Genomic DNA, 18,665 nt, shown 5'->3' with positions numbered 1-18,665 from the left:
TAGAAAGTTAGGTTTTAGCATCTAATGAAACAAAAAAAAAAAAAAAAACGTATTAAAAGTAAAAAATACATTTGGCAAAAACAAAATGTTATCTGGTAAATGCACCGAGAAGAGTAAAAGAAGTTTTTAACGAAAATTTACGAAAAACAAAGACATTCTTTGCGTTTGAAATTATTACTTTAATTCTCTGACCGGAATTTATCTCATTTTCGATGCTTGTTTTCCTCGCGCTATTGTGACTCAAAGGACAATATTTTTCATTTCCAGGTGCTAAGGGAGAGTATCCTGGGTTGCCTTAGATGCTTGAAAGTTGAAAATTTGAAAAAGTATGCATATTATAGCAAGATATCTAATAAGTTTGACAGTCCAAAACACATTGTGTTTGCCTGTCAGAGAGCTTTGTTGGCCTCGCTATAGGCGCCATCTAGGGGCGAAATTCCCTGCCCCTGTCCCTCGCTTTCGAAGGGAAAATAACAGGCTCTTCAAGCAACAGCACAGATTCTCGTAGGCTACGCTCCTACCAAAGAACTTTCCTCTCAAAATCTTTTTGGAGTATGTTCGAATAGATTAACCGTTTTGAACTTAGGCATTTGGGGGAAGTGGTGCACCTTTGTTCTGGGGGGGGGGGGGGGTCACCCCTGACGCCTGATGATTGTGACCTTTTATTGATCATGTAATTTTGCTCTCTTCAAAATCTTTCGTTTCTCTATAACAACCCAAAATATCTAACTTTCGAAATCTCGCAAAACGTGAGGAGGGGCACTGTCTAATGGCGGATGAAAAAGGTAAAACAAACAAATGCCGTAACTTATAACTTGCATTTACGCTTCGTGAAAAGCAGTAATTTTACATCGTGTTTGTGTGAAGCTTTCTTTTCTATTCTTCTGAAATTACATCAAGCCCACATTTTCATTTATATACTGGCCCTGTTAAAAATTCAGAAAACTTTAACGGTAAATATTACAGCAAAATGGAATGTTTACAGTGCAGAAAAAAATTACAGTAAATTGTACCAAAAACATTAGCTATTCTCTTAATTTTAACTTCTAAACTATTCAAAAAAGAGGAAAAAATTCACGAATTTTTGCTTTAAGTCTTGGGAAGATATGTAGTAAAGTCCTCCCCAAACAGGGGGGGGGGCATTGCCCTCCTGCAGAGCCGTCCGAAGAGCTGATGGTGCCTCGGGCGAAAGTTTCCTGCTCCACCCCTCTATACACTCAAAAAAAGTCGAGTTAGTTATACCATCAGTGTATCATACACGTCATACTTGCATTTTTTAAATATTAATGAACAAAACAATCAGGAGGCTATGAATAATACAAATTAAAACGCAAGCAATGAATCTGTTTCTAATATTTATTGTTCGTTAATACCCCAAAAACTTTTCAAAAAAAAGGAAATGCATAAAATCTAAATATTTATCTTATAAGAGGTTACCCCATAAGATAAAAAAACAAACAATTAAAACTGAATTAATTTTTCATATTAATCAAACTAAGAGAGATAACGAATAAATAACTTGTTGATGAAAAATGTATTTATAGAAGTAAATTACACTAAAATTAAATTTCGATCTGGGCTTATTCAATGATTACTTTCAATTTTTTTTTGGTTTTACTTGCTCCAATATAATACCAGCTTTCATATATGTTAAAAACAAAGATGTCATTGTTTGGCATCAAATTTCTGTAAGTTTCAGGGGAAAGATCCCCAAATACACAGCAACATCGAAAAGCTCTTAGAACTGAGTTTTTGGAACTTTAATTTCAAAAAATTACTCACCCTACTATTACAAAAGATGGCCGTACAACTGCATTTTTAAGACTTGAGTTTCAGAAAATATTCAGGCAAGGATCCCCATACGTTCTTTGGAATAGCCCCTGAATATAAAACATTGCTTCAGTTTTTTGACCATATTGTAACGGATTCGGTGCGACTTCCACTTTCTTGAAATGAAGACACAGTTCTTGATAAAAACACAGGAAATTTATTTACACTATGTACAGGAAAGATCTTCAACAACTGCTAAATTATTCATCAGCAATTAAGCAATTATCACACAACACCGTAAACTCAACGTTTACACACGTATTTACTTCCAAATACGAAAACAACACAGCGAAATGCCTCGCTATAAACAGAGCAAAAATCTTCTCAGTTCGAAATATCAATCGAAACTCAGCTGTTTATCCATCGCTAACGCTTATATAGACACCGAAAAGAAATTTCTCAAATATTCCACACGCTTCTTTCGGCTTCCCGAAATGCGTAGACCGTTATCAATGAAAAGAAAAGAAAATAGGGGTCGTATACTTTAGCCGAATGAAAAAGGGGTTGTATATTCATTACGGGAAACTATTTACAGGTTACGTTACTACAATAATTACTATTTACAGGATTTGTAACATTGCCCCCTTCCTAAGGACTGCACGTCCCGGGCAGTACAATCCCCAGAAAGGGTGCAAAACTTCTATCACAAGTTTACAAATATACACATTAATTAATAACTAACAGATACAGAAAACAATAATAACAATAAATATTACTAAACATTAAAAGCAAAAATTATCTACAACTTTTATGTTATCAACCATGGTTGTTTACGTAATACTCATGAACTATGGCCATAGTATGGGGCTAACCGATCATAATGTACAACCCTAGGTTTTGCATTAGGTGATTTTTGGATCCTCACTACGACGTCATTTAGTCGGTTGAGGACTTTGTAGGGTCCATCCCAATGCGACTGCAATTTGGGTGACAGACCTTTCCGTCGGATGGGATTCCATAACCAAACCTTGTCGCCTTCGTTGAATTCATGTCCAGTAGACCTTGTGTCGTATCGGGTCTTCATCTTCTCCGCCGCGATGTTGATTCGCTCTCGTGCGAAGTTATGAACGTCTTCCAACCGGGCCTGGAGATCCTGGATGTACTCCTCAGGCGATGCAGGCGCATCCGGAGGACGACCGAAGACGAGATCACAAGGTAGCCGAAGCTCTCGTCCGAAGAGCATCTGAGATAGGGCATATCCGGTAGTCTCGTGGACAGCACTGCGGTAGGCCAGCAGGAACAAAGGTAGCTTCTTGTCCCAATCCTGTTGATTTCTGGATACCATAAGTGAGAGATTGTTCAGGATTGTGCGGTTAAATCTCTCCACCATGCCGTCCGATTGTGGGTGTAGTGGTGTTGTCCTAGTTTTCTCAATTCCGAGAATTTGACATAGGCCCTTAAACACAGCAGAGATGAAATTCCTCCCTTGATCGGAATGAATCTGCAAAGGTGTTCCATATCTCGAGATCCAATGTTGGACTAGAGTCTCTGCTACGGTGGTAGCCTCTTGATCTGGAATGGGATATGCTTCCGGCCATTTGGTGAAGTAGTCGATGGAAACAAGAATGTATTTGTTCCCATCAGCAGTTCTTGGTAGAGGACCCAGGATGTCGATCCCAATTCGTTCGAAAGGAGCTCCAACGTTGTACAGATGTAGCTTCCCTCTGCTTCTCTTCTTCGGTCCTTTACGAGCAGCACAGGCGTCACAAGAATGGCACCACTTCTCCACGTCATCCTTCGCCTTGCTCCAGAAGAAGCGCTCCCGAACTTTATTGAGGGTTTTCAAGACACCAAAATGTCCTCCAGTCGCACTACTATGTATTTCTTTCAAAACATCTGAAATCCTTGATCGGGGAAGTAGTAACTGCCACCTAGATGTTTTACCGTCGTCAGATTCCCATTTCCGGTGTAGCACGCTGTTCCGTAAATGGAGTGAGTTCCATAAAGCCCAGTATCTTTCTGTTGCAGGACTGAAGATGGAAACGTCCTGCCAGCTAGGGCGTCGACTGTCACTTTCCATGAACTCTAAAATTGGTTTTATGTCGGGGTCTTCAAGTTGATCTTTTCGAACTTGGTCATCACTCCATGCATCAGGTTCTGATGATGTTGGAGTCACTGTCACCTGACAGGCGGTAGGGCTAGTCGTTCCATACTGTTTCTCGATTCGGGAACAATAGTGGCAGTTCTCAGGACAGGGTCTCCTTGATAAAGCGTCAGCATTACCGTGAGATAACCCTTTTCGATGCTTGATCTCCATGTCATATTCCTGGAGCCGCTGTATCCATCTGGCTATCTGGCCTTCCGGATTTTTGAAGTTCAAAAGCCAAGTTAATGAGGCATGATCTGTCCGAAGCAGAAATTTTCGGCCGTAGAGGTAATGATGGAAGTGTTCTACAGCTTTCACTATGGCCAGTAACTCCTTTCTGGTGACGCAGTAATTTCGCTCCGACTTTGATAAGCATTTGCTCCAGTAAGCGATGACATGTTCATTTCCGTCAATTTCTTGGGATAAAACAGCTCCGATGCCCTCGTTGCTCGCATCAGTGTCTAGGATGAAGGATTTTTCAGGCTGAGGATAGGCGAGGATAGGCGTTGATGTTAAAGTCTCCTTCAGTCGTAGAAATGCATCTTCGCATTCTTTGGACCATTCCAACCTTTGCTTGCTCTCCGTCAGCTTATGCAAAGGTCGTGCAATGTTGGAAAAACCCTTTACAAACTTCCTGTAGTACGTGCAGAGCCCCAGGAAACTTCGCAGCTGATGGATGTTTTCGGGACGACTCCAACTCTTGACCGCAGATACCTTTTCTGGATCGGTTTGTACACCTTCAGAAGAGATGATGTGACCAAGGTAGTTCACTTCCCGGCGGAACAAATTACATTTGGACGGGCTTAACTTCAGATTGGCTTCCTTAAGCTTTTGCAGCACCTTCCTAAGATTTGCCAGATGTTCTTCGAAACTGCGTCCCACGATGATAATATCGTCTAAGTAGACCAGACAGGATTCGTAGAAAAGTCCTCTTAACACTGTCTCCATAAGACGCTCGAACGTAGCTGGTGCATTGCAGAGGCCGAAGGGCATCACTTTAAACTGCCATAAGCCTTGTCCAGTTGTAAATGCTGTCTTTTCTCGGTCATCAGGGTGTATCTCAACCTGCCAGTAGCCGCTCTTCAAGTCCAGGGTCGAAAACCACTTGTGTCCGGAAAGAGTGTCCAAGGTGTCGTCTATCCGTGGAAGAGGGTAACTGTCTTTCTTGGTGATTTCATTCAGCCGTCGGTAATCGACACAAAATCTGGTGGAGCCATCTTTCTTTCGGACTAAGACGATGGGAGAAGCCCAAGGACTGGATGAAGGTTCGATGACATCATTCTCCTTCATCTCTTTCAGGAGGGTCTCAACTTCTTCCTTCTTGGCGAATGGTAGTCGTCTTGGATGCTGCTTAATAGGGGGGTGTTCTCCAGTGTAAATCCTATGCTGCGTTAAATTCGTACGGCCGACATCCTCCGATGCTGATGAAAACAGATGCTTGAAGTCATCCACCAATTGTTCCGCAGCAGTTCTTTGATCTTTCGATAATGCCGCACTCCCAATTAACTTCGATGTCAAGGACTCGGAAGACACAGTCTCGGGGGAATTGATTCTTCTAATGATGCAGTTTACTGGAGTACAAGTTGCTAACACTTCACCTTTCCGGATATTCTTTGGCCTTTCACTCACGTTGGCGACTCTTACAGGAATTACATCCTTAGAAAGGTCCACAAGCGTAGATGCTACCAGCACTCCTTTTGGGTTATTGCTTAAGTTGGGGGATTCAATGAGTCCAAATCGAAAACTATTGCTTTCTTCAATGGAGCCGGGTATTAATGATTCTGACCTTGATTGAATTGACAAATCTGTTTGGGCAATTATTTGATGAGCGGATTTTACATCACTTTCTGCGGGAAAGACTGCTATGTCTTCTCTCGTCGAGTGCAGCTCGTTAGTCTTGAAGTCGAGGTTGAAGTCATACTTCTTTAAAAAGTCCAATCCGAGAATGAAGGGGTCTGTGATAGCAGCAACGAATGCCGTATGATGGTAAGTGGCATTTCCAAACACAATTTCTAAGTTTACTTTACCTTCAATCTCGATCTTGTCACCTGTCACAGTTTGGAGGGTAACACAGGGCGGCGTCCATAGAAGGTTGAGTCCAAATTGACGAGCCACATCTGTTCTAATGATTGTAACATTGGCTCCAGTGTCAATAATCAGTTCGCAGGGAAACCCGTTCACGTATGCGTAAACAAACAGTCCATTACTGCCGCCACTCGTCGATGAAATCTGGAAAACTTTAAGATGGGGCTCATTCCAATTTGGCGACCTCCGCCCCGCGAGATTGCCATGGCTTAGTTTTCCTGGACCTGCGAGGAAGAGGTGCTCTTCCCTCTGGTTTCTTCGCGAGCTTCACAGTTTCTTCGTAAGTGACCCTCGCGGCCACATTTCCAGCACTTAAGTGATTGTCCATTTTGGAACTTGGGAGCCGAAGTCCTTTTGAGGATTCCTGCAATTTCTTTTATTTGCTTTTCCAGTTCAGCAAAGCGTGACGAAACCGGATCAGACTCATCAGTTTTCACGCCGCGGATTGAATGGCGATCCTTGCGGGTTGCTTGCTGGCGGCCTCCAACTTCATCGCATACACAACAGCAGAACTCAGGTCTTTGACATCCGCCATCCGTAGAGCTTTCTGGATTTCCGGATCTCGAACCCCGTCGATGTAGTAGTTGAGTGCCAGGTTGTCTCGTACATCCGCAGGACAGTCGCAAAAAGCAAGATGAGACAGAGTCTCTCGACGTCCGCCGCTAGCTCTTGCAGGGTTTCCCCGGTTTTCTGGAAACGGGACTTCAACTGGAGTCGGCTGAAATCTTTCTGGCACTTCTCACCGAAGCGAAGCTCCAACGCAGATGTGAGGGAGGCGAAATCCAGGCGCTGGCTGTCCGAAAGGGTCTGAAGAATGTCCGCTGCGTCACCTCTCAGGGATGCTGCAAGATGGCAGGCCTTGGTAGCAGAGTCCCATTCGTTCGCTTCCGCCACTATCATGAATTGGGTCTTGTACACCTGCCACGAACTTTTCCCATCAAATGTGGCCAGTTTAATGGACGGTCTAGCAACAGATGTGGGAGCGCAAAACTGTACAGAGCTGCTTTCCGCGGTCGCCAATCTCCTTTCCATGTCTTTAATTATTTCTTCCTTAAATGAGGTAAATTTCTTGTCTTCTTCTTCCAACTTATTTTCCACATTGGCGATACGCTCTTCCACAGTATCAAATTTTTCTTCCAGAGCATCGACTTTATCTGCCATGGCGGTTAGTTGATTCTCCATCATGGTTTTCATCGACGTTAAGTCACTTTTCATTTCATCTTGACTTGTAGTAATTTTAGTAGTTAAATCATTATTTAACTGTTCTTGGTTAGTCGCTAATTCATTTTTTAATTGTTCTTGATTTGCAGTAAAACTTGCAGTCAAATCACTTTTTAATTGGTCTTGATTAGCCGCCATATCATTTTTCAATTGTTCTTGATTAGCCGCCATATCATTCTTCACAGAGGTGATTGCGTCAAGAAGTTGTTTTAATTGTTCATCCATTGCGCGGGTAATCACCATAAAAATAAAGTCCAAATTTAAAAAGTCTTTATGAAAAAAATGTCCAAAGTCACACTTACTGCAAGAAAGTCCTGAAGTAGCCCCACGTTGGGCGCCAAATTGTAACGGATTCGGTGCGACTTCCACTTTCTTGAAATGAAGACACAGTTCTTGATAAAAACACAGGAAATTTATTTACACTATGTACAGGAAAGATCTTCCACAACTGCTAAATTATTCATCAGCAATTAAGCAATTATCACACAACACCGTAAACTCAACGTTTGCACACGTATTTACTTCCAAATACGAAAACAACACAGCGAAATGCCTCGCTATAAACAGAGCAAAAATCTTCTCAGTTCGAAATATCAATCGAAACTCAACTGTTTATCCATCGCTAACGCTTATATAGACACCGAAAAGAAATTTCTCAAATATTCCACACGCTTCTTTCGGTTTCCCGAAATGCGTAGACCGTTATCAATGAAAAGAAAAGAAAATAGGGGTCGTATACTTTAGCCGAATGAAAAAGGGGTTGTATATTCATTACGGGAAACTATTTACAGGTTACGTTACTACAATAATTACTATTTACAGGATTTGTAACAATATATTTTTTTAAATTTTCCATTGAAGGGCTTCAGCAGGTCCTCCTTCCCATAAAATCTTCTAAGTTTGTCTAAAATTGCGTTTTTGAAACTTCAATTTCAAAAACTTGCGATGGGGGGGGGGGATATCGATTTTAGTCTGTTTTTTTAAAAAATCGATCGGGTACAGTCCCTGAGCTCCATCCCTTACCTTAACGTTCATAAACATGGACTATAATCGCGTTTTTAAGCTTTCAAGTTCTATATCTATGTCCAAGCTACTTCTCCTGAACGACAGTGAACTGATGATCGAACCAGTTATCGATGGATTCGTAATCTTTCCGTCTTTATGTTTGGCTATTTAAAATAATCCTCTGATAATAATTAGCGGAGATATCGATTAAAAACTATTAATTATGACACTTAGATTTCGACATAAAATTCCAATTTTTCGAAAGCTTTCCTCCATTTAAATTAGTATTCAGTGCTTCATCTCAATTTTCCGTAACAATGCTTTTATTAAAATTTGTAGCGCGAAGAAAGTCATTGAGAAGAAAGATCTGTTGCCATTTTCCCCCCTCGAATATGAGCTAATAAAATTCTGGCTTTTGTTTTAAAGGCTTTCCCTGTAATCGGGGGATTTGAAATGTTTACTTTTTGTTTTTTTTCCCGATATCTACTGCAAATTTTTTGTTCAAGCTTGATTGTTGAACATGCGTCACTTGACATAACTTTTATTTTCGAGGTAAACCATGCAAAGTCGGGCGACGCAGCTAGTGTTTGTATATTTTCCGTTTCATGTAAAGCTACTCGGGTAATTTCTAATTTCCTCAAATTCTGCTCTTATTCATGTCTTTCCTTTTCTCGACGTGAAAAAATATTTAATCCTTATCAATATTACTTGACTTTTTCTGCGTCTTTCATTCACACACACAATTTCTTCACTTGTCAAAAAAATTGCTGAAATCGCTTTCAGGTGAATCAGTGCAAGAAAAATTCTTGCAGTGTCAGCATTTTTATTTATATTCTTTATTCTTTTATACCGAAAAAAAGGGCACTTCTGTGGTTTTTTCCTGCTTTTAGAAAGAAAGGAAATTTCCGAAATGATTCAATGCAATAAATTGGAGGGAAAGTTATTATTTCCTAAATGTCGTTAGAGGGTATGCCAATCAAAAAGAGTTAAGTACTTTTTTTTTGTTTCGGAATAAATATATTTTTTGATTTTATTCATCAGCTTTTCAGAAGAATTGTGGACGATTGCTTCAGAAACTCCTCCTCTGTGTTTTTCGAAAGCAAACCACACAAACATAAATTTAATGACTACGAAAAAAAAAAAAAACTATTTGAATTTTGACTACTTGAATTCAAATTATGTTTTTCGTAATCACGGATTGCGCAGGACCCTATTGATTGAGTTTCTTGTTTCTGCCAATTGACAAGAATGGAAATGGAGAAGAAAGTCGCACCCGTCAAATTATGACTGGTGATTTTCTAGATTAAACGAGGCATATCCATAAAAAAGAATTAGTAAAATTATAATAGGTAACTTAATTTAATAAATGCCAAATTGAACAAGATTACAACAAATTAAGCACGCAAAACATTAAAATAAAACCTATTTACAAAATTGTAACAATATTTTATTATCATAAGTTATTTTTAAGTAACTTCTGCTTCCTCCTCCCTCGGAAAAATATGAAATGATTAAGTTGATAATACCAGACCCGTGTCCAGATTTTCATAAAGGGAGGGGTTTTAATCTTACCTAGGGGGGGGGGGAATTCAATCCCTCACAACCTTCATAGTTTTACTACAAATTATCGATCCCAGTATGGCGTTTATGCACCTGTAAGTACTGCTGTACCCCCCCTCTTCCCCTAGAAGAATAATTCTGGCTGCTCAAGTGACCAAAGTATTCCTTCATTTTACTGGTTCACTTTTATCAAACCTTACTTGTTTCTTTTTAATTAAATCTGCTAACTATGCGGTTTATTGCAACAAGTGTTTAAAACACTCTGTAAGAGAATGCATATCAGATTTTATGTTCTGAAATAATGCTCAGAACGAGCATATTGTAGATGCAAATTACATTACTAAACACCATCACTAATACACCTTCATAGCTGCAACACATGCCAAATTCATCATTACCTCCTTACAATAAGCAATATTGATGCTTTGTATCGGTAGATAATGCAACGGGTCTACCACCACAGTTTTTCCAAAATATTATTTCAGTCGACAAAGCTTTAACAGTTGTAAATTGCATAACATTTGAATGTTACGCAAAATTTTTTAAGTTATAAGTGAAAGAAATGCAAGCGTTTAGGTTCGAGTTGAATTAGAGGGAAAAAATACAGAATTACTGAGTTAAAATTACAGAAAAACTTCAGAGAGAAAGGGGGGGGGGAGACGTTAAACCATGCTTTCACATTAAAGGTTGCGTTCGACGAACTTCACCGGTCTACCGGTAAGTAACCAGTTACTAACCGCGGCGTTCTATGATCAACCGGTTACCGCAGCGGTTACCATTCTAAGCAGTTGATTGGTTGATTGGAGCACGTGATCATTAGCTGTCACGTGATTAACTAACCGGTCGCTCTCGGTCGTGCTCATCGAACGCACTCAAAGTTAATTTAAGTCAATCGTTTTCTTATTTGACATACTTTTTTTTTTTTTCAATGGGTGGGGTTTAACCCCTAAAACCCTCCCCTTGGACACGGCTCTGGATAATACGCATCTTAATCTAAAATAACACTCACAGTTAGTTTGGCTACAAATTAGCCTATGCAAAAAGAAATGTGAAAAGTTGTTAATTGAAAAATGATAGTGTTAAAATTATTGCTATAATAATAATAAAAATGATAACAGCAGAGTTCATTGATTTAAACCAGCTTGATTGAAATCATGATTAAAACTATGATTTAAATCAAGAGATTTAAAAAAAAAAAATTATTGATTTGAAAAGTCACATGAAAAGTCACTTCATGATTCAGATCAATTGATTTGAATCATGTGACTTTTTTAAAACAAAATCATTGATTAAAATCAGTTGAGTTTTCTGAAATTATTTTTGCCTTTTTGGAATGGGTTGCTCTAAATTTAACTACACTGCATTATACAGTCAAAACTTCAACTGGAAAAACAACATAGATCTTTCTTTCTGTGCGTATAACGGATTTTCAGACTCTTGCAATTTTGCTTTTATCCGAAATTAATTCTTAACAAAGTAAAAATTTGCAGTTTTTCTTATAACACTATGACTAACACAGTTAAGAAAAGTGATAGTTCCACATATTGTTTTGCACTAAAAACGAACATGATGATGGAAACCTTATGTTTAAGCAAAGCATAAAACAAAATCACACCTTATCTAAACATCATAACGCATTTATAAATCTAAAAAAAATATTGAATAATATTTAGAGAACTTCACAAATGCCCTTTCTTCACCCCGATTTCCTCCTTTTCAGAACTTCTGTCGACTCTAAAACTCTGATCTACTTATACCTATTATTAAAAGATAGTTACTGCGATGAAATGAAATTAGCTAACAAGTTGCTTTTTCATCTATTGTGATGAATCACTATTGTGTGAAATGTATTATGTTTATAAATGTAAAGTCTGCAAATTTTGGAAGATTTAAAAAAAAAAAAAAAAGAAATCCTATTGAAATAAAAGAAAACCGCTTGAAAAAAAAATTCGATTGAAATAAAAGCAGTCCGTTTGAAAAAAAAAAAAAAAAACCGATTTTTTATTATAAAAAAAATTTCTAACCCTAAATAACAGTAATAATAAAAAACTTACTTATTTTAATGAAGACAAAATGAAAAAAAAAAAAATGTTCCAAATTAATTCATACAAATGTCTTCGGAAATTTAAGGAAATACGATTTGAAGAATAACTGCTGTAAAAGCACTTATTTTCGCGAGTCCCTCATAATTGCGAAAATTTAAGACTCTCGAAACGTTTTAACCAGGGCTGCGGAGTCGGAAGAAAAATGACCGACTCCGACTCCTGGATTTTGAAACGTCCGACTCCGACTCCAACTCCGGCTTTTATATTTATTTATTTTCTCATATACCTCCCCCTCATGGGTAGGGGAGAAACCCCAAAACAGAGATTGAAACATTGAAATATTCGCGTTGTATTTTTATTGTAAACCTAAGATGCATACAACGTTACAAATTCAATTCGAAAATCCAATTTTCCAATAGTTTCGATTTCTAAAGTAAGATTACTTAAAAATCCCATTTTTAAAATAATTGAGAGAGAGGGGGGGGGGGGAGGGAGAGAGGGATGGAGAGAGAGAGGGGGAGGGAGAGAGGGGGGGAGAGAGAGAGAACTTAGTTTTTAAATAACTTTTAAAAATGTCCGATTTTAAAAAACGGCGTGGTCTTTGTGACGTCACAAATGATGTACTTTGGCGCATCTGTCTACTGTGTTTCCACATAAAAAAATTCAAGAACAGAATCAAATATTGCGCTCTACGCTTGCTATCAACCCTATCGTTGCCAGTAAGTGAGTAAAGATGCGAATTAAACATTGCGCTTTGCTAATGGCACGAGTGAATGGCATTTCATCATTTGTGATGTCATCGGCAGAAGCTAATCAATGAAAGCGCACCGACAAAAGCACTTTTTTAAAAAAAAAATATTACTTTGTCAACTTATTTAAAAAATGGTTAGATCCTATGTTCTTAAATATGCTCTTTCGGAAAAAAAAAAAATACTTTTAAAATTTCGGAAACGACCCCATTATTGAGAAATATCGCTTCATACTTCTTACTTTATCCTTCATAGATTCTAAAAAGCAAATTAGCATCCAAGAAAAATCACTTTACCCGGGTTAATGAAAAATATATGAAAACATTTTTATGAGTCAAAATAATTAAAGAAGACTAGAATGTTCCTTTGAATTTTAAACTATGCAATTAATTATTTTCTTATTTTAAGAACGCATTATCATCTATGTTCTACCAAAGAATTTAATGGTTTGGAATAATTTAAAAGGCAACAATTTTTTGAAAAATTCAGCATCATTAAAATGATTCATAAATATAATGTTAAAAGGGAAAATAACGATATTTTTTCTTTCTCTAATAGATACCTTCTTTCGTAACGTTCTGAATCTTTCTATTTTTACGTAAAAAGAAAAGAGAGTTCTTAAACAGAGCAACGATTCGGAAGGGATAAAGTCAAAAGTTTTGTTCGTTTTCGTCTCATTTTATTGTATTCATACATCATCATAATAGTAATGTTAAGAACTTCTTTTAAATATTCTCTACATTTCTGGTTGGGGGGCGAGGGGATGTGAAACGATCTGTAACTTTTATTGCCCTTCTTTCTCAGGTTACTTAGGAGAATGAAAAATGTTACTCAAATTTTCGTTGAGTTTTCAGATTACGTTTGGAATATTTATCATTTTTAGGGAGACGACAAAGTACCTTTGAAGTGTCATGTGTATTTTTAAAAATAAATTTCAAGTAACTATTATAAAGTAAAAGTAAATGATTGAAGATTTCAAAAACGTTTAGGGTCAGTTCTGGTAAAGGAAAACGTAATTTCTTTTGGATGAATTGAAAGAGAAAATTTTGTGCATTGTGTGCAAGACTACACACTCTGAGAGTAATCTTTACTAATAATAAAGCTCAAACTCTCTCTGTCTGGATGTCTGTAGGATGTCTGGATCTCTGTGACGCGCATAGCGCCTAGATCAGTGATTCCCAACCTGGGGACGATCGCCCCCAAAGGGGCGATCGAACTCTACTAGGGGGCGATAAATTTCTGGGGAGCGATAGGGGGGCGACCGGTATTCGGATGAATGGTAATGGGAAATTCTTGACCTTTCAAAAATTATACTTTTTGACATTTTAAACCGCAACCTTCCTCAAATTTGCGCATGCGTCAGGTCGCTTCTGATTTTATCAAAATAGGGGAGATATTGATAAGAAAGATAACGAATGTGAGGGGGATTTTTTTTTTTTTTTTGTTTTCCGTTGGATTTGTTTATTAGAGATGTTGGTTCGGGTTGAGGCTTTTTTTTTTTTTTTTTTTAGCAGAAATGCTACCATGGTGCATTCTCTTCAACAAGCTGTCACCCCTTTTTAAAATAGAACCGTTCAACGGTGCTAGTCGCGGCTTTCGAGATCAGACAGTATTTATTAAAACAAATCGGTACACAATTCAGAAATATCTTTCAGAATACCTATGTTGTGTAATACCGAACCAAGCATATGGCACGTCAAATCAAAGAAAGTCGTTCCCAGAAAATAAGGCATGTATGATTTACAGCAGGGCTTCGCAACCGGTGTGCCGCGGCGCACTCGTGCGCCGTGACAAGGAACCCGGTGTGCCGCAGTATTTTCGTAGTTACATAAAAAGAAAGAGCCTTGACGTATTTTATTTTAAAGTTACGACCGAATAGCGTTTGTATCGTTCTGTGATTTCTGAGTTCACCCTGTCGATCATGTGCAATAAGACATGCCCAACAAGGTGAGAGGCAGATTTGCAGCCCCACCTCTTTTAAACTTCTCGTGATCCTATTAGTTTCAGTTTTTGAAAACGGATTTTAATTTCGACGAAACCAACTAATTATACAGAATTTTTTCTAAATCTTTCGCAAACGCGAGTGTCGTCCCCTCCCCCAGGAATCGTAGTCCCAGCTTTAGCTTTTGTTTTCCTCTTTTCCAGTTCCGATACAAATTTCCTTTTATCGAAGTTTCTCAAAGCTCGGTTCTGAGACTTAGTAAAATAGCAATTAAAACCATACACTGTTGCCTCCATCGTGAAGCTCTCATGGCAGAACTTACCAGATGAGCGTGAATTTCATAAAATCGAGGCCGCGTAATTCTCGCCTCTTCTCCGTACTTTGTGGAAATATGGAGGCAGATCACCACTCCCTGCTCCTTCATACAGAGATTCTCTGGCTTTCATCTGTTGAGGTACTATCAAGATTTTTTTAATTGAGGGACGAGGTATGTTTTGATTTTAAAAAACGAAATGCAGTACGCCAGTTTGTTGCAAGAAAAATATTGGCTGGCAAAACTAGCGTACATGGCTGACATTTTTGAAAACCTTAACGAATTGAATCGGAAAATGCAAGGACAAAGGAAGAATATGGGTTACATGTATGGACATGCCAAACGGGTTCAAATCAAAAATTCAGCTATGGAGAGAAGAAATAGATCGTGGCTCATTGGACATGTTCAAACGGACCGTCAACATGGTATGTGAAGAAAATAGCATGAAAGAAAAGCTGCTGAATGGGGGTGGCAGAACATTTAGTCATACTTTCGGGACACGTTTAAGCACTATTTCAAGGATAGTAACATGGAACAGTATGAGTGGATTCGCGATCCATTCTCTTCATGTGCGGATGCATCAGTTAAAGATCTTTCTTTGAGACGCGAGAATAATTTATGGACCTCAAGAGCGACCGTACTCTTACACTTACGCTGAGCGATGTGTACCTCTGGACTAATTTTGGCTGCTGGTTAAAAATGAGTATCTTACTATGTCTTGTCTTGCTATCAATGTGCTGCTACCATTTTCAACTATATATCTTTGCGAACTCAGCCTCTCAGCCCTCGCACTTATAAAAAACAATAAGAGATCATCTCTAAAGACCCTGGATCCAGAACTTCGTGTAGTTCATTCCAGCATAGAACCGAACGCCAAACGTCTTTGCAAAACTTAGTGTCAAACGGAAGTTAGGAGCTTGGTTTTAATTTCTAGCTTGCTTCTTTCTTGAAACATTATCTGATAAATCGTTTAATTGCAGTGTACACTTTTATGACATGTTTGACAGAAATGCTTTGAAACATATGAAGCATAATTTTCTGTAAATAGCTATAGTTTTGTTGTTCATTATCAACCTCAATACATTCGAAATATTTCTGCTTTATAAATAAATTTAAACGTTTGTTATAATTGTTTTATTCATATGAAAAAAGTTCCCCCTCCCCCGTCTTTTTATCAGTGAATGATAAAAACATTTCTATATTACCGTTTCGAAATTAGGTTCAGTGTGCCCCGTTGATCTAGAAATCTCTTAAGTGTGCCGCAAAGTTAAAAAGGTTGAGAAGCACTGATTTACAGCTTAATCAAGTCTGTTCGGATAAAAAGAAATCCCAAAAGCGAAAAATAATATCTTTTATTTTATTGCCGTTTTCACGAGGAAAAAAAAAAATCTTGTAAGCACTGTCTGTTGTCATTCAGAATTTTGCAATCAGGGCATAAACCTCCTAATGTAGTTTCTATTGTTTGATTTAATTTAGTGAATTTCTGTTTAATTGTGCATGTTTCGTAGTGTGGAAGTTCGATATGAATTCGAAAAAGAAGTGACGGCAGTATTCAGCAGAGTATTTAAAATTTGGTTTTGTCACGTCACCGCGAAATGTGCAGTTTCCGCATTGTCTTTTGTGCGATAAAACATTTTCTAGCAATGAAGCGATGAAGCCCTCGCTAATGAAAGAGCATTTGTCAAGAGTACATGGTGACAAAGTAAATAAACCTCTTAGATATTTTCAAGACCTCAAAACAAAAGCGGATAAACGGCCAAAGGTGGGTGAATTACTTAGAAGACAAGCAACAGATCTTGACAAGGCTTCTTGCTTCTTACGAAGTGTCTCTTTTGATAGCAAAATGTGGTAAGCCTCATACGATTGGCGAATCTCTTATTCTACCGGCTGTCAAAAAAATAGTTGAAATTTAACTTGGTGAGGGCTCCAGTAAAAACATATGTCAATCTCTCCCCCTGAGTTTCCAGGGGGAACACAGTAACAACACAGTTTCCAGGAGAATAGATGAAATGTCTGCTGACGTTGAGTGCAAATTCATAAATGTTTTGAAACAAAGTAAATTTGCACTACAGATTGAAGAATCAACTGTGACAGATAATAGAGCTATTTTATTAGCTTACGTGAGCTTTATTAATGAGCTGAAAGAGATAACTGAGGAAATGTTGTTCGCCAGAACTTTGATTACTGATACAAAGGGATCGTCGATTTTTAAAGTGGTGAAGGGTTATTTTGAAGAGAAAGAAATTCCATTGACAAATGTAAGTGCTTGCGCAGTAGATGGTGCCCCTGCCATGGCGGGTCGTCATATTGGGTTTCTTGCACACCTTAAAAACGAAGTGCCAGAAGTGATTACCATCCATTGTGTCATTTATCGTCAACATTTCGCTGCAAAAAAATTGAATGTTGTTTTACATAAACAGATTACATAAACAAACGTAAAATTGAGTGGTAATTACAAGATCAAAGCTAATTCTCTCAATGATCGCCTGTTTCGAGAGCTTTGCCATGAAAATGATGAAAAATTCGAACGCTTGCTTTTACATACGTCTGTGAGATGACTTTCCAATGAAAACTGTTTGTGCCCTTTCTTTGAATTATTCGACTCTGTAGCTGAGATTCTCGACTTGCATGATTCTGCTTCAAGTGAGAATTTGAAACAGCGCAAATTGGAACTTGCGTATCTCACAGATATTTTTGAAAAAATGAACGAAGTCAACATTTAGCTTCAAGGAAACAAGATGAACCTCATCGAGGCCAAAAGCATAATTTCAGTATTCATTGCCAAATTCGAAATCCACAAGGCAAATATTGGCCGTAAAGAAACATCAAGCACAAGGCAGCCATTAAAAGGTAAAAAAAAACAAATCTTAACTGTTAAAATTTTCAATTTTTTCCGGATTTCAATTAAAAAAAAAGCATGTTCCTGAAAAATGTAGTATTCTTATTTTTGCTAAGTATGTAAATGACGTTGGTTAATTAAAGCACTTCAAATTAAGTTTTTTCTTTTTTTTGGGGGGGGGGGGGGGAGGGGAAGGAGTTAAGAATAAAAACTCAGTTTTAAAGCTATTTATTGCTTTATCATGCACTTTTTGAAGCTTTAAATTAAAATTAAGCGTTCAGTAACATTAATCTTCACTAAAATAAGCGCCATCTAATTTGTGTTTTTAAGGGAAGAACGTGGGGGGCGATAGGTATAATTTAACATCCGAAAGGGGCGATGGACCAAAAAAGGTTGGGAACCATTGGCCTAGACCGTTCGGCCGAGACCTTCGAGATAGGAAGGCCATTCAACTAGCAAATGACGTCATCGTTTGTCGATCCACAAAGATATTGGGAAGTGAGCACTTCGATTAATATTTTGGTTAAATAAAACTATTTGGTTTATTTATTATTGTCTTCTGTTATTTTAGTAGCATTACAAGTTCTACTTTTTCATTTGAAAACATAAAAAGGAACCGATAATCATACATTAAAAAATACACTGAGCTTAATTTATAGTATTTTACATATTATTTATAAGTCTTACAAAGTATTCAAATAACTAAACACGATTTTATTTTACAATCATGTTAAAACAAAGTGATAAAAAAAAAGTTTTATTTTTCATTAGGAATTGTTTTTTAACTAATCGCATTTTAACTACTCGCATATTGTATTGAAACATTAAGTCTTAAGAAGTATTCAAATAAATAAATTAACTTTCATTTCACAATTACATCAAAACAAAAAAAATTATATTACTATTGTATTTGAATAAGAATTAAATGAAATTTTAAAAAATAAATAAACGTTTTTACTTAAGTAAACGGGAAGCATGACCGCAATATAT

This window comes from Uloborus diversus, chromosome 6 (assembly GCF_026930045.1).
Source record: "Uloborus diversus isolate 005 chromosome 6, Udiv.v.3.1, whole genome shotgun sequence".
Classification (NCBI taxonomy): domain Eukaryota; kingdom Metazoa; phylum Arthropoda; class Arachnida; order Araneae; family Uloboridae; genus Uloborus; species Uloborus diversus.
The sequence above is the reverse complement of the archived record's forward strand: the minus strand, read 5'-3'. Positions refer to the sequence as shown.